This window comes from Scyliorhinus canicula, chromosome 19 (genome assembly GCF_902713615.1).
Source record: "Scyliorhinus canicula chromosome 19, sScyCan1.1, whole genome shotgun sequence".
NCBI classification, from domain to species: domain Eukaryota; kingdom Metazoa; phylum Chordata; class Chondrichthyes; order Carcharhiniformes; family Scyliorhinidae; genus Scyliorhinus; species Scyliorhinus canicula.
In genome coordinates, this window is record NC_052164.1 from 15,092,376 (window position 1) to 15,106,202 (window position 13,827).

Consider the following 13,827-nt stretch of genomic DNA (forward strand, 5'->3'; position numbering starts at 1 on the left):
GATATAGTGAAAAAATAAACTTATTTTATCTGTTGGCGTTACAGAACGAGTAGAACAAGAAAAAAAATAAATGCAGCACGTTTTGAGCAGATTCCTTACAGATATATTCAGCAAAATTCTGCAGATGTTGTGCATACATACATACAATTTACAGTGCAGAAGGAAGCCATTTGGCCCATCAAGTCTGTACCTGCCCTTGGAAAGAGCACCCTACTTAAGCCCACTCTTTCAACCAGTAACCCCATCTACCTTTTTGGACACTAAGGGGAAATTTAGCATGGCCAATCCACCTAACCTGCACATCTTTGGACTGTGGGAGGAAACCGGAGCACTCGGAGGAAACCCACGCAGACACGGGAAGTACGCAGACTCCGCACAGACAGTGACCTGTCATCTGAGGGTGCTGGATAAACTCAGCAGGTTTGAAGTCAGAGGGAAAATATCTAGTTTTTTTTATTTGGGTCTTCCATATTTACTTAAAAATTATTACTCATATTGATGTACCCAAGGCTATCTTTTCTTCATAGAATCCCTACAGAGTAGAAGGAAGCCATTCAGCCCATCTGAAAAAGCACCCTACCTAGGCTCACTCCCCCACCCCCATAACTATAACCTCAGTTATCCTGCTCATTCTTTGAAGGCTAATGGCCAATTTAGCATGACCAATCCACCTAACTTGCAAATCTTTAGACTGTGGGAGGAAACCCACGCAGACACAGGGAGAACGAACAAACTCCGCACAGTCACCCGAGACTGGAATTTAACCTGGGTCCCTGGGGCTATGAGGCAGCAGTGATAACCACTGTGCCACCCTGTTGGTGCTGCACCATGTTGGCGAAAACCATTGATGCTAAGTAATGGTTATTGTAAATCTAACACTGATCTAAAATGGATTGGCGCCTCGGATTGGGAGGGACTCCTTTCTTTAAGGATAAATGAGTGATAGGAACTGGATGAAGTATTGAGTTAAGAACAATACCCAGGAAATGTATTTTCATACTAAATTAGCTTGGCTCAAGTGAGATTTTCCTTGTATTTTACTGCAAGGCCTGGGAATAATGTTCCTTACATTATACTGAGAGAGGAAACTCTGCTGCTGCCTCAATAAGAATATCCATGTTGCACAGCACTCACAGGGAAATTCAAGTGATCTCAGGGCATCACAAAGCACTCAATGGCTCGTGAAGTACAGTCACCGAAGCAATGTGATTTTTTTTTTGTGTTGTTAATTGAGGGATAACTTTTGGCCAGGGCATCAGGAATAAGTAACGGTAAAGGTAAAGTCGCCATAGTCCCAGATGACCATAGGCTGCTTTCCCCTTTAAGGGAGAGAGCTGACTGGTAGTGATTTAACCTGAGGATCACCACACCTCAGGCGAGGGGCAAGGTTGATGAGGCCTTCATGATTTAAAAAAAATAAATTTAGAGTGTCCAATTCATTTTTCCAATTAAGGGGCAATTTAGCGTGGCCAATTCACCTACCCTGCACATCTTTGGATTGTGGGGGTGAAACCCACACAAACACAGGGAGGATGTGCAAACTCCACATGGAGAGTGACCCAGAGCCAGGATCGAACCTGGGACCTTGGTGTCGTGGGGCAGCAGTGCTAACCACTGCGCCACCATGCTGTGCTGAGGGGGAGGGGTGCCTTCATGAATAACCTCTGCTGGTATGGGAATTGAACCCGCGCTGCTGGCCTTGCTCAGCATCATGAACCTGCTGCTACTCCAAGTGAGCTAAACCAGGAATTATTTTTAAAAAAATTTAGAGTACCCATTTCATTTTTTCCAGTTAAGGGGCATTTTAGCGTGGCCAATCCACCTAGCCTGCACATCTTTGGGTTGTGGGGTCGAAACCCACGCAAACACAGGGAGAATGTGTAAACTCCACACAGACAGTGACCTAGAGCCAGGATTGAACCTGGGACCTCGGCGCCGTGAGGCAGCAATGCTAACAACTGCGCCACCGTGCTGCCCTGAGCTAAACCAGGAATAACCCCCATTCCCACCCCCATGCTCTTCAAAACAGTACCAGTATATTTTATATCGGCCTGAGAGAGCAGGTGGGCCTCAATATCATGTCACAACTAAAAGGCAGCACTTCCAACCATGCAGCATTCTCTCAGCACTGCGCCGGAGTGTCTACCTAAATATTTGCATTCAAGCAAACTTGTAGGGAATAGAGCGGAGCAATGGGAATGACTGGAGTGCTCTGCAGAGAGCCGGCCTCCTTCTTTACAGGAATGACTCTGTGGCCAGCATTTATGATCAACTCACTGCAGGCAAATCTTGAGCCCTCGGGCAGCACGGTGGCGCAGTGGGTTAGCCCTGCAGCCTCACGGTGCCGAGGTCCCAGGTTCGATCCCGGCTCTGGGTCACTGTCTGTGTGGAGTTTGCACATTCTCCCCGTGTTTGTGTGGGTTTTGCCCCCACAACCCAAAGATGTGCAGGCTAGGTGGATTGGCCACGCTTAATTGGAAAAAATGAATTGGATACTCTAAAATAAAAAATCTTGAGCCCTCAAGCTTCCGACTCAGTGTTTTGGCTGTCACAACACCCATCAGTGAAATGCTTGTTGTTGTTCTTTGAGAAATATTACAATTGTTGTATTGTTCCTGATAATAAAATCTGTGCTACATTATAGTTACGGCCGACTACTAGTTATATTGGTCCATTAGTGAAATGGCAACAAGAATAATAATAATAATTGTTTATTGTCACAAGTAGGCTTAAATGAAGTTACTGTGAAAAGCCCCTAGTCACCACATTTCGGCGCCTGTTCGGGGAGGCCGGTATGGGAATTGAACCCGCGCTGCTGGCGTTGGAGCATTACAAGCCAGCTGTTTAGCCCATTGTGCTAAACCAGCCCCAGAACAGAGGATGTCAGAAAAACTCAGCAGGTCTGCCAGCATTTATTAGGAGAGAAACAGTGTTTTGAGTCCTTTGACTCTTCATCAGAATTGAAGGGAGGGAGAATGTGTTACAGCTGTAGAAACTACAACAAAAAGTAGCAACTTTAAGAACTAAATCCAAATGGCCTGGTTTAGGGATGGGGTGCGGTGGGGGGGGGGGGGGGGGGGATTGGATGTTGCATTGAGGCAACAATACATGTATGGGATATTTTTTTAAAGGGGCTTATGATAGGGGTGGAAGGCCAAAATCTAAAGCTGCAAAACTCAACTTTGAGTCTCAAGGGCTGCAACATGTCCAAGCGGAAGATGAGGTGTGCTCCTCCAGCTTGTGTTGGGCTTCATTGGATTCTTGCAGCAGGTCAAGGACGGACATGTGGGCACGAGAACAAGTTGCTGAGTTGAAATGGCACGCAACAGGAAGGTTGGGGGTCATACTTGCAGACAGAGCAAAGATGGTCTGCAAAGCAGTCGCCTAGTTTGCATTTAGTCGCCCCAATATGGAGAAGACAACATTCGGTGCAGCTGGTTTGTTTCCTTACAGGGAAAACCATATAAGGTTGATACAAAAGAAATCCATGTGTTGTGACTTGTACTAAAAGTCATAATGTTTGATCAACAAATTATAGAACTGCTATTCATTTCAACAGTGGTTGAATTAATTTATGACCTTTCTCGAATGACTAGAGGTCCAGCTCTCTTGTTCAGGCTCGGTCCAATCCATATTTAGGTCAATGATGTCAGCCAGTGGCAGAACCACTGATGCATTATACAACTGGAAAATATCCAAGCCAGTAGAATTGACGTAGCTAGTCTCAACTAGACTGATTTATCTCTGACCAAAACAACAAATAGCTTCTCTCAGGGAGGAGATTTGCCTTGTGAGTTATTTTAATTTTCTCTCCCCATCATAGTGTTTGTGAGCTGAGACCCTTAGATTAAAAGTGCACTCAGTCAGGCGGCATGTGGCACACTGGTTAGCACTGGGACTACGGTGCTGAGGACCCGGGTTTGAATCCCGGCCCTGGGTCACTGTCCGTGTGGAGTTTGCACATTCTCCCCGTGTCTGCGTGGGTTTCACCCCCACAACCCAAAGATGTGCAGGTTAGGTGGGTTGGCCATGCTAAATTGCCCCTTAATTGGAAAAAAAAATAATTGGGTACTCTAAATGTATCAAAAGAAAGTGCACTCAGAAATGCTGCTCGTCACTGAAGTCTGATTGGGAAACTATCCTGCAGGGTCCTCATTCAACTGAATTCTTGGAAGCTGAGTCTGATCTATTGGAAAACCATTGGAAGAACTCCAGACAAAAGAGGAATTTCTGTACCTCCCCTTCCCCCCCTCATTTTAAGAAGAAATTGAAGTATCTCAGAAATGCCAAAGACCTAAGAACATCTGTAAAGCTGACTGTATAGATGTCGATCTCTATCATACCTCAGTGTCATTTCAAATGTTAATGGGGTGTTCAAATATTCTGCTTCTCGTTGAACAACACTTACGACAGTATGTCACACATTAACCTGAAAGAATAATATATCTGCGACTTTCCCACTAATGCCGTATACATTTACTTTGAAAGGCATTAAATGGGTAGAAACAAATGTGCGTGAGCAGCATCGCAGTCTGACATTTAAGTCACTTTGCTGGAACTTGATCTCTTGCCAAAAACATTTCCAGCAATGATGTGGCCAAAATGTATTTAGATAGATGATCCTTTTACTGGTTCCTCCCAAATATCACCTGATTCCATGTTTACAGTGGCTTGGATATAAACAGCAGGATTCTCCGTTCCTGAGATTAAGTGTTGACGCTGGGCAGGATTCGTGGGCTTCCACGACAGAAAAACTGGCACCTCATCTGGACCGATTCAGCTACTGTTAAGGGGCTAGCACCAGTGCCACATGGAACACAATCAATTCCAATGAGAAACAATGCCGGATTCTCCGGATTCGCATTTGACACTCAGCAGGCCGACAAGATGCAGCCGCATATACACACTTTACTGCCCACACACACCACCCCAGCCAACAAGATGGTACTGGTTGCGCTGGAGCGCACCCATATGGCTCATGGGTCAGCTGGGGCCAGAGAGCACCTAGGGGTGTGGCCTGGGGGGGGTAAACCTATACAACCCATGGCCCCAAGTTCACAGTGGGCAGTCAGCAGCGTGCACGACTGTATGGTTGCCTTGCAGGCTGCGGCAATGGCGTTCCCGGCCCGTCCCATCCACCCCGACCCCACAGCCTACTTCCTGGCCACCCCCGCTACTCCGCCCCGGCCCTGGCAGATGTCCCCCCTCGGCCAGCGGCACAACAACAAACTATTGTGACGTTGGACACTTTCCATTTCCCCTCCCTCTCCCTCAGCAGCCAAGGCGCCTGTTCCACGATTTTTAAAAGCACAAGTGAACCTTGCCATCAGGAATTCGTTCCATTGGAAACGGAGAATCCCGGAGGTCCTGGAGAACATAGAACATACAGTGCAGAAGGACGCCATTCGGCCCATCGAGTCTGCACTGACCCATTTAAGCCTCACTTCCACTCTGTCCCCATAAACCGATGACCCCTCCTAACCTTTTTGGTCACTCAGGGCAATTTATCATGGCCAATCCTCCTAACCTGCACGTCTTTGGACTGTGGGAGGAAACCGGAGCACCTGGAGGAAACCCACGCACACGGGGAGGGAACATGCAGACACCGCACAGACAATGACCAAGCAGGGAATCGAACCTGGGACCCTGGCACTGTGAAGCCACAGTGCTATCCACTTGTGCTACCGTGCTGCCCTGTGAATACCGGATCAGGCCTGCTAATGAAACATAAGAAGAACATAAGAACTAGGAGCAGGAGTAGGCCATCTGGCCCCTCAGGCCTGCTCCGCCATTCAATGAGATCATGACTGATCTTTTGTGGACTCAGCTCCACTTTCCGGCCCGAACACCATAACCCTTAATCCCTTTATTCTTCAAAAAACTATATCTTAAAAACATTTAATGAAGTAGCCTCAACTGCTTCACTGGGCGAGGAATTCCATAGATTCACAACACTTTGGGTGAAAATGTTCCTCCTAAACTCAGTCCTAAATCTACTTCCCCTTATTTTGATGCTATGCCCCCTAGTTCTGCTTTCACCCACCAGTGGAAACAACCTGCCCGCATCTATCCTATCTATTCCCTTCATAATTTTATATGTGTCTATAAGATCCCCCCTCATCCTTCTAAATTCCAACGAGTACAGTCCCAGTCTACTCAACCTCTCCTCGTAATCCAACCCCTTCAGCTCTGGGATTAACCTAGTGAATCTCCTCTGCACACCCTCCAGCGCCAGTACGTCCTTTCTCAGGTAAGGAGACCAAAACTGAACACAATACTCCAGGTGTGGCCTCACTAGCACCTTACACAATTGCAGCATAACCTCCCTAGTCTTAAACTCCATCCCTCTAGCAATGAAGGACAAAATTCCATTTGCCTTTTTAATCACCTGTTGCACCTGTAAACCAACTTTTTGCGACTCATGCACTAGCACACCCAGGTCTCTCTGCACAGCAGAATGTTTTAATATGTTATTTAAATAATAATCCTTTTGCTGTTATTCCTACCAAAATGGATAACCTCACATTTGTCAACATTGTATTCCATCTGCCAGACCCTAGCCCATTCACTTAACCTATCCAAATCCCTCTGCAGACGTCCGGTATCCACTGCACTTTTTGCTTTACCACTCATCTTAGTGTCGTCTGCAAACTTGGACACATTGCACTTGGTCCCCAACTCAAAATCATCTATGTAAATTGTGAACAATTGTGGGCCCAACACTGATCCCTGAGGGACGCCACTAGCTACTGATTGCCAACCAGAGAAACACCCATTAATCCCCACTCTTTGCTTTCTATTAATTAACCAATCCTCTATCCATGCTACCACTTTACCCTGAATGCCATGCATCTTTATCTTATACAGCAACCTTTTGTGTGGCATCCTGTCAAAGGCTTTCTGGAAATCCAGATATACCACATCCATTGGTTCACCATTATCTACCGCACTGGTAATGTCCTCAAAAAATTCCACTAAATTAGTTAAGCATGACCTGCCCTTTATGAACCCATGCTGCGTCTGCCCAATGGGACAATTTCCATCCAGATGCCTCGCTATTTCTTCCTTGATGATAGATTCCAGCATCTTCCCTACTACTGAAGTTAAGCTCACTGGCCTATAATTACCCGCTTTCTGCCTACCTCCTTTTTTAAACAGAGGTGTCACGTTTGCCAATTTCCAATCCGCCGGGACCACCCCAGAGTCTAGTGAATTTTGGTAAATTATCTCTAGTGCATTTGCAATTTCCCTAGCCATCTCTTTTAGCACTCTGGGGTGCATTGCATCAGGGCCAGTAGACTTGTCTTTAGCCCCATAAGCTTGCCCATCACTACCTCCTTAGTGATAGCAATCATCTCAAGGTCCTCACCTGTCATAGCCTCATTTCTATCAGTCACTGGCATGTTATCTGTGTCTTCCACTGTGAAGACGGACCCAAAAAAACCTGTTCAGTTCCTCAGCCATTTCCTCATCTCCCATTATTAAAACTCCCTTCTCATCCTCTAAAGGACCAATATTTACCTTAGCCACTCTTTTTTGTTTTATATATTTGTATATATACGTTTACTATCTGTTTTTATATTCTGAGCAAGTTTACTCTCATAATCTATCTTACTCTTTATAGCTTTTTTAGTAGCTTTTTGTTGCCCCCTAAAGATTTCCAAGTCCTTTAGTCTCCCACTAATCTTGGTATGCTTTTTCCTTCAATTTGATACTCTCCCTTATTTCCTTAGATATCCACGGTTGATTTTCCCTCTTTCTACCATCCTTCCTTTTTGTTGGTATAAACCTTTGCTGAGCACTGTGAAAAATTGCTTGGAAGGTTCTCCACTGTTCCTCAACTGTTTCACCATAAAGTCTTTGCTCCCAGTCAACCTTAGCTAGCTCTTCTCTCATCCCATTGTAATCTCCTTTGTTTAAGCACAAAACACTAGTGTTTGATTTTACCTTCTCACCCTCCATGTGTATTTTAAATTCCACCATATTGTGATCGCTCCTTCCAAGAGGATCCCTAACTATGAGATCAACGGCAATGTTGTTTACTGTACGTGTCTACAGAACGCATTGATGCCGCTGTCGAGGTGACGGAGAATTAATATTTGGCGTGAAATCGGTGCCAGCCGTGATTTCCGTACCAGCCTCCCCGGACAGGTGCCGGAATGTGGCGACTAGGGGCTTTTCACAGTAACTTCATTGAAGCCTACTCGTGACAATAAGCGATTTTCATTTCATTTTCATTTCATTTCAGCATTGGAACCGATTCTTCAGCCAATCATGTATCCCGATTCTGCCATCGGCCAACGGAGAATCCTGCCCAAAATGTTTAATGCAGTAGTTTTGAACTCACTGCATTAATTCTGATTGTTAAATACGTGAGAAAACATGGACTGGGAGGAGAGCACTTTCCCCATTGAGCCAGTCCTTAGACAGTTCACCCCTCCCTCCACCCCCCCACCCGACATTACAGGGTGTGTTTTATGTACAGTGACAATTAGAAGTGACCATGAACATAGGATTTCAACTGCCTTCTATGAAGTCCAACCCAGTTCTGCTATCTTCCAGAATGTTCTGGAAACTTTCCTAATCTTGGTTATGAAATGAATCATCTGTGAAACACCTTTTGTTCTTCTTGATGGCAGCTGATCAACGTATCTATATTGGTTTGTTTACGTTGTGGTATATATAAGCAGATGCACTGACTGGAGGGCACTAATGTTTGTGGCAGCATCTTAAACAAATCATGTTTCATACGGTTCAAAATTTGGACAACATATACAACAACAACTTGCATTTGGATAGCACATTTAGCTTAAAAGGAAATCCCCGATCGTTTCATTGAAGGGCAATCGGGAAAAAGTTGACACCAATAAGGAGATATTAGGAGGGGTGACTACAAGCTTGATTAAATAGTTAGACTTTAAAGAGGATCTTAAAAGAGATGGCAAGGCAGGGAAGTTTTTAGAGGGAATGTCAAAGCTGAGGGCACAGACAATTAAAGGGACAGTCACCAATAGTGAGGTAAATGGAGTGGGGATAGGTAAGAAGCCTGAATTGACGGAATGGAGTTTTGCGAGGGTTGGAGGGATGGAAGAGGTTCCAGAGGAAGGACAAGTGAGGAGATGGAGGTATCTGAACACAATGAGAATTTTAAATTTGAGGCATTGGGGGAGCCAATGTCAGCCAGCAACGGAGTGTCTTTGTGCAGGTTAGGCAGGGTTTTTCTTCTCCTTTTTCAAATTTTCTCCCAAATTTACACCCAACAATAAACAATAATCTGTAACAAAATGCAATGTCGATCCCCATATCAATAACAACAATCCCATCCTCTCACCAAACCCCCAAACATTAGCCAGAAAGTTAACATAAACAAATAACAAAAAGGAATCAGGAATCACCCATAGTCACCATTAACACATACAGTCCCCCTCCCCCCAACCCTCCCAGCCCCCAACATGTTCGATGTAATCCAATTCTCGTAAGTGCAGAATGAATAACACCCATAAATTGTAGAACCCCTCCATCCTTCCCCTCAGTTCAAATTTGACCTTCTCAAGAGTCAAGAATTCCAGCAAGTCCCCCTGCCATGCCAGGGCACAGGGTGGAGAGGTTGATCTCCATCCCAACAGGATCCACCTTCAGGCGATCAGTGAGGTGAAGGCTACAACATCTGCCTCCGCACCCATTTCCAACCCTGGCTGGTCCGACACCCCGAATATGGCCTCCCAAGAGCCCGGGTCCAGTTTCACATGCACCACTTTAGAGATTACCCTAAAAACCTCCTTCCAGTAATCCTCCAGCTTTGTACAGGACCAAAACATATGAACGTGGTTTGCAGGGCTCCCAACCCCGCAACGTTCACACACATCTTCTACCCCCTCAAAGAGCCGGCTCATCCTTGCCCTTGTGAGGTGCGCTCTATGTACCACCTTGAGCTGTATCAGCAAGAGGTGGAGGCGTTCACCTTCCGGAGCACCTCACACCAGAATCCCTCTTCCATACCCTCTCCCAACTCTTCCTCCCACTTTGCCTTGATCCCTTCCAGCGGCGCCTTCTCCTCTTCCAAAATAGCCCCGTAAACCGCCCACACTACACCTTCTCCAGTCAGGTTAACCAGAGTTTGGATGAGTTTGCAGAAGATGGGAAGCCAGCCAGGAAAACTTTGGAATCTCCTGTCTGAAGATAAGAAAGCACAGTTTATGGGAACCAGTGAAAAAGAATGTTAAAAGATTGGGGTGACACAAGGTGAAGTGATTAAATGAGGGAAAACTGCCAAAGCAGTAAGTGAAATTTGATGGCAAGGTCCACTTGCCACCACGTCAGATTGGGTGACGGGGGTTGGTGAAAGATAAAGCCAGGCAGAGAGGCTTCAGTGAGGAGCACGGTGTTATCATTTATGAGACAAGTTTCCATCAAGGCCATGATGTCAGTGCAGCCATCATAAGGTCATGGCTAGCAAGGGCCGTCTTTCCTTAATTCTGGTAACTTCATTGCAGTGTTAATGTAAGCCTACTTGTGACACTAATAAAGATTATTATTATAGTGGGGCTCTCAAAGGGATCAGCGCTGGGATGGATGGGTGAAATGGTGAGATGAGCTCCAAGTGAGTGCACTGGCTGGGAATTCTGGCAAGAAAGTAGGGTAGGGATGTTGGGGTTGTTATAGGTAGGAGGCAGCGATGAGTATGCTGATGGGCCCTTTGGCGAATGGCAAGAGAGGCTCAGAGGGAAGCTGTGAGTTAATCCATGAGGGTGTCAAGCCTGGAATGGTGGCGGCAGGAGTGCAGGAAGACAGAGGGATTGGAAAAGGTTGTGATAGAGATGGTAGACATTATCTAGGTGGTGGACAAGATGGATATAGTAGGATCTGTCAAAGAAGCCTTGGTGCAATTTGTAGGTGGTACGCACTACATCATCGGTGATGGAGGGAGTGAATGTTTAAGCAGTGGATGGGGTGCCATTCAAGCAGGGCGCTGTATCCTGGAAGATGTTGAACGTCTTCAGCATTGTTGGAGCTATGATCATCCAGATTAGTGGGACTCATTCCATTGGTCTCCTCAGTTGTGCCTTGCAGATAGTAAACGGTCTTTGAGGAGTCTGGAGGTGAATTGCTTATGGCAAAATCATAGAATGGTTACAGCACTGAAGGAGACCATTCAGCCTGTCTCGTCCATACCAGCTGTCTGCAGGAGCAACACAGCAAGTCCAACTTTGCCGCCTTTTTCCCAAAATTCTCTTTTGAAAACCAGGATTGAATTCATCTTGTTCACAGGCTGTGTACAGCAGATCATCTTTAGTTCTTTCCCCATTTATCTTAAATTGATGTCCTTTGGTTCTCAGCATGCCCACCAATGGAAACAGTTTCTCCCGATCTACTCGTCCAGACCTCTCATAATTTTGAACCCCACTATCTCCTCTCAGCCTTCTCATCTCCAAGGAGAATAGACTCACGTTCCCCAATCTATCTACGCAACTGAAGTTTCTCATCCCTGGTACCATTCTCAGAAATCTTTTCTGCACCCTCTCTAAAGCCTTCATATCTTTCCTTAAGTGTCGTGCCCAGAATTGGACATAGTTCCAGTTGAGGCTGGACCAGTGTTGGTGGGGGATTCAACAATGGGAACGCCACTGACTGTCAAAGAATATGGTTAGGCTCTTGTTGTAAGACATGGTCAATGCCTGGGTAACATGAAGAGGAGGAGACAGAAGAGAAGGGCACTAAAAGGGTAAATGGAAGAGAAGGAAAAGGGGAGATAGAAGAAATGGGCTGGGGTGAGGAATAGAGGAATGAGAAGAATCCACAGCAAAATGTTATGTTAAAAATTGAAGACAAGTAATGTCACAGTAAACAAATCTTCCTGGGTAGTCCAGTAGAGTGTGTCATCTTGACTAGAGAGATCCAAATTAAATTTGAGCAGAATTCCATCCACTGAAAAGAGCACAAAGAAAACAAGGACATGAAAGGCCTCAGGACGACAAAGAGAGCTTTCTACAGATGACTTTAGATTTAGAACATAGAACATAGAACAGTACAGCACAGAACAGGCCCTTCGGCCCTCGATGTTGTGCCGAGCAATGATCACCCTACTTAAACCCACGTAACCCAACAATCCCCCCATTAACCTTACACTACGGGCAATTTAGCATGGCCAATCCACCTAACCCGCACATCTTTGGACTGTGGGAGGAAACCGGAGCTCCCGGAGGAAACCCACGCACACACGGGGAGGACGTGCAGACTCCACACAGACAGTGACCCAGCCGGGAATCGAACCTGGGACCCTGGAGCTGTGAAGCATTGATGCTAACCACCATGCTACCGTGAGGCCCACCTAGGCCCACCTTGTATCTTGAACTTGCAGTAAGTGCATTTTAACCCGACCTACGAGAGGGAGAGGACCTTAAGCAATAGAAGTAAGGACCAATTTCAACTCTGTTTAAGTGAATACATTTTAAATGTACTAAATTCTGGCCTGAAATTGGCGTGGAAAGGATGGTATATGGGCAGCACGGTTGCACAGTAGGTAGCGCTGTTGCTTCACAGCTCCAGGGTCCCATGTTCGATTCCCGGCTTGGGTCACTGTCTGTGCGGAGTCTGCACGGTCTCCCTGTGTCTGTGTGGGTTTCCTCCGGGTGCTCCGGTTTCCTCCCACAAATCCCGAAAGACGTGCTGTTAGGTGAATTGGACATTCTGAATTCTCCCTCAGTGTATCCGAACAGGCGTCGGAATGTGGTGACTAGGGGATTTTCACAGTAACTTCATTGCAGTGTTAATGTAAGCCTATTTGTGACAATAAAGATTATTATTATTATAAAGGTAAGGGTTCGAAAAGAGGAGCTCATTAAGGAACTTTCAGCATGGGACCCATCTTCGAAAATGTTATAACCCTTTTTGAGATATTCCCCTGATTTATGATAGAGCATATTTAAGCTTCCATTAAATCAATGATATGGGCAGCATAGTGGTTAGCACTGCTGCCTCACAGCGCCGAGGACTGGGTTCAATCCCAGCCTCGGGTCACTGTCCGTGTGGAACTTGCACATTCTCTCCGTGGGTTTCAATCCACAACCTAAAGGCGTAGATAGATTTTACGCTAAATTGCCCCTTAATTGGAAAAATAAAAAATAAAAAATGTTTTAATTTAAAAATAATTAATATCAGTGATAATTCACGTACAATGAGCTATCAAACTGGCTTTAACTCTACGGTTTTATTCAAATACCTTTTAAAATAAAATTTGAGTACCCAATTATTTTTTTCCAATAAGACCCAATTTAGCGTGGCCAATCCACCTACCCTGCACATCTTTGGCTTCTGGGGGTGAGACCCACGCAGACACAAGGAAGGTGTGCAAACTTCACATGGGCAGTGACCCGGGGTCCAACCAGCGTCCTCAGCGCCATAGGCAGCAGTGCTAATCAGTGAGCCATTGTGCTGCCCTTTTATTCTAATACCTGAAATGTAGCAGTTCTGAACTTATTTGAATAATTGCTATGGACCATGTAAATTAAGAGTTAAATTCAAAACAAGGGCGTGGGCCAGTGGTTAGCACTGCTGCCTCACCGCACCGAGGTCCCAGGTTTGATCCTGGCTCTGGGTCACTGGCCATGTGGAGGTTGCGCATTCTCCCTGTGTCTGCGTGGGTTTCACCCCCACAACCCAAAGATGTGCAGGGTAGATGAATTGGCCATGCTAAACTGACCCTTAATTCAAAAAAAATAATAGGGTACTTTTGAATTTTTAAATTCAAAACAAGGGCGGCACAGTGGTTAGCACTGCTGCCTAACAGTACCAGGGATCCAGGTTCTATTCCGACCTTGGGTGACTGTG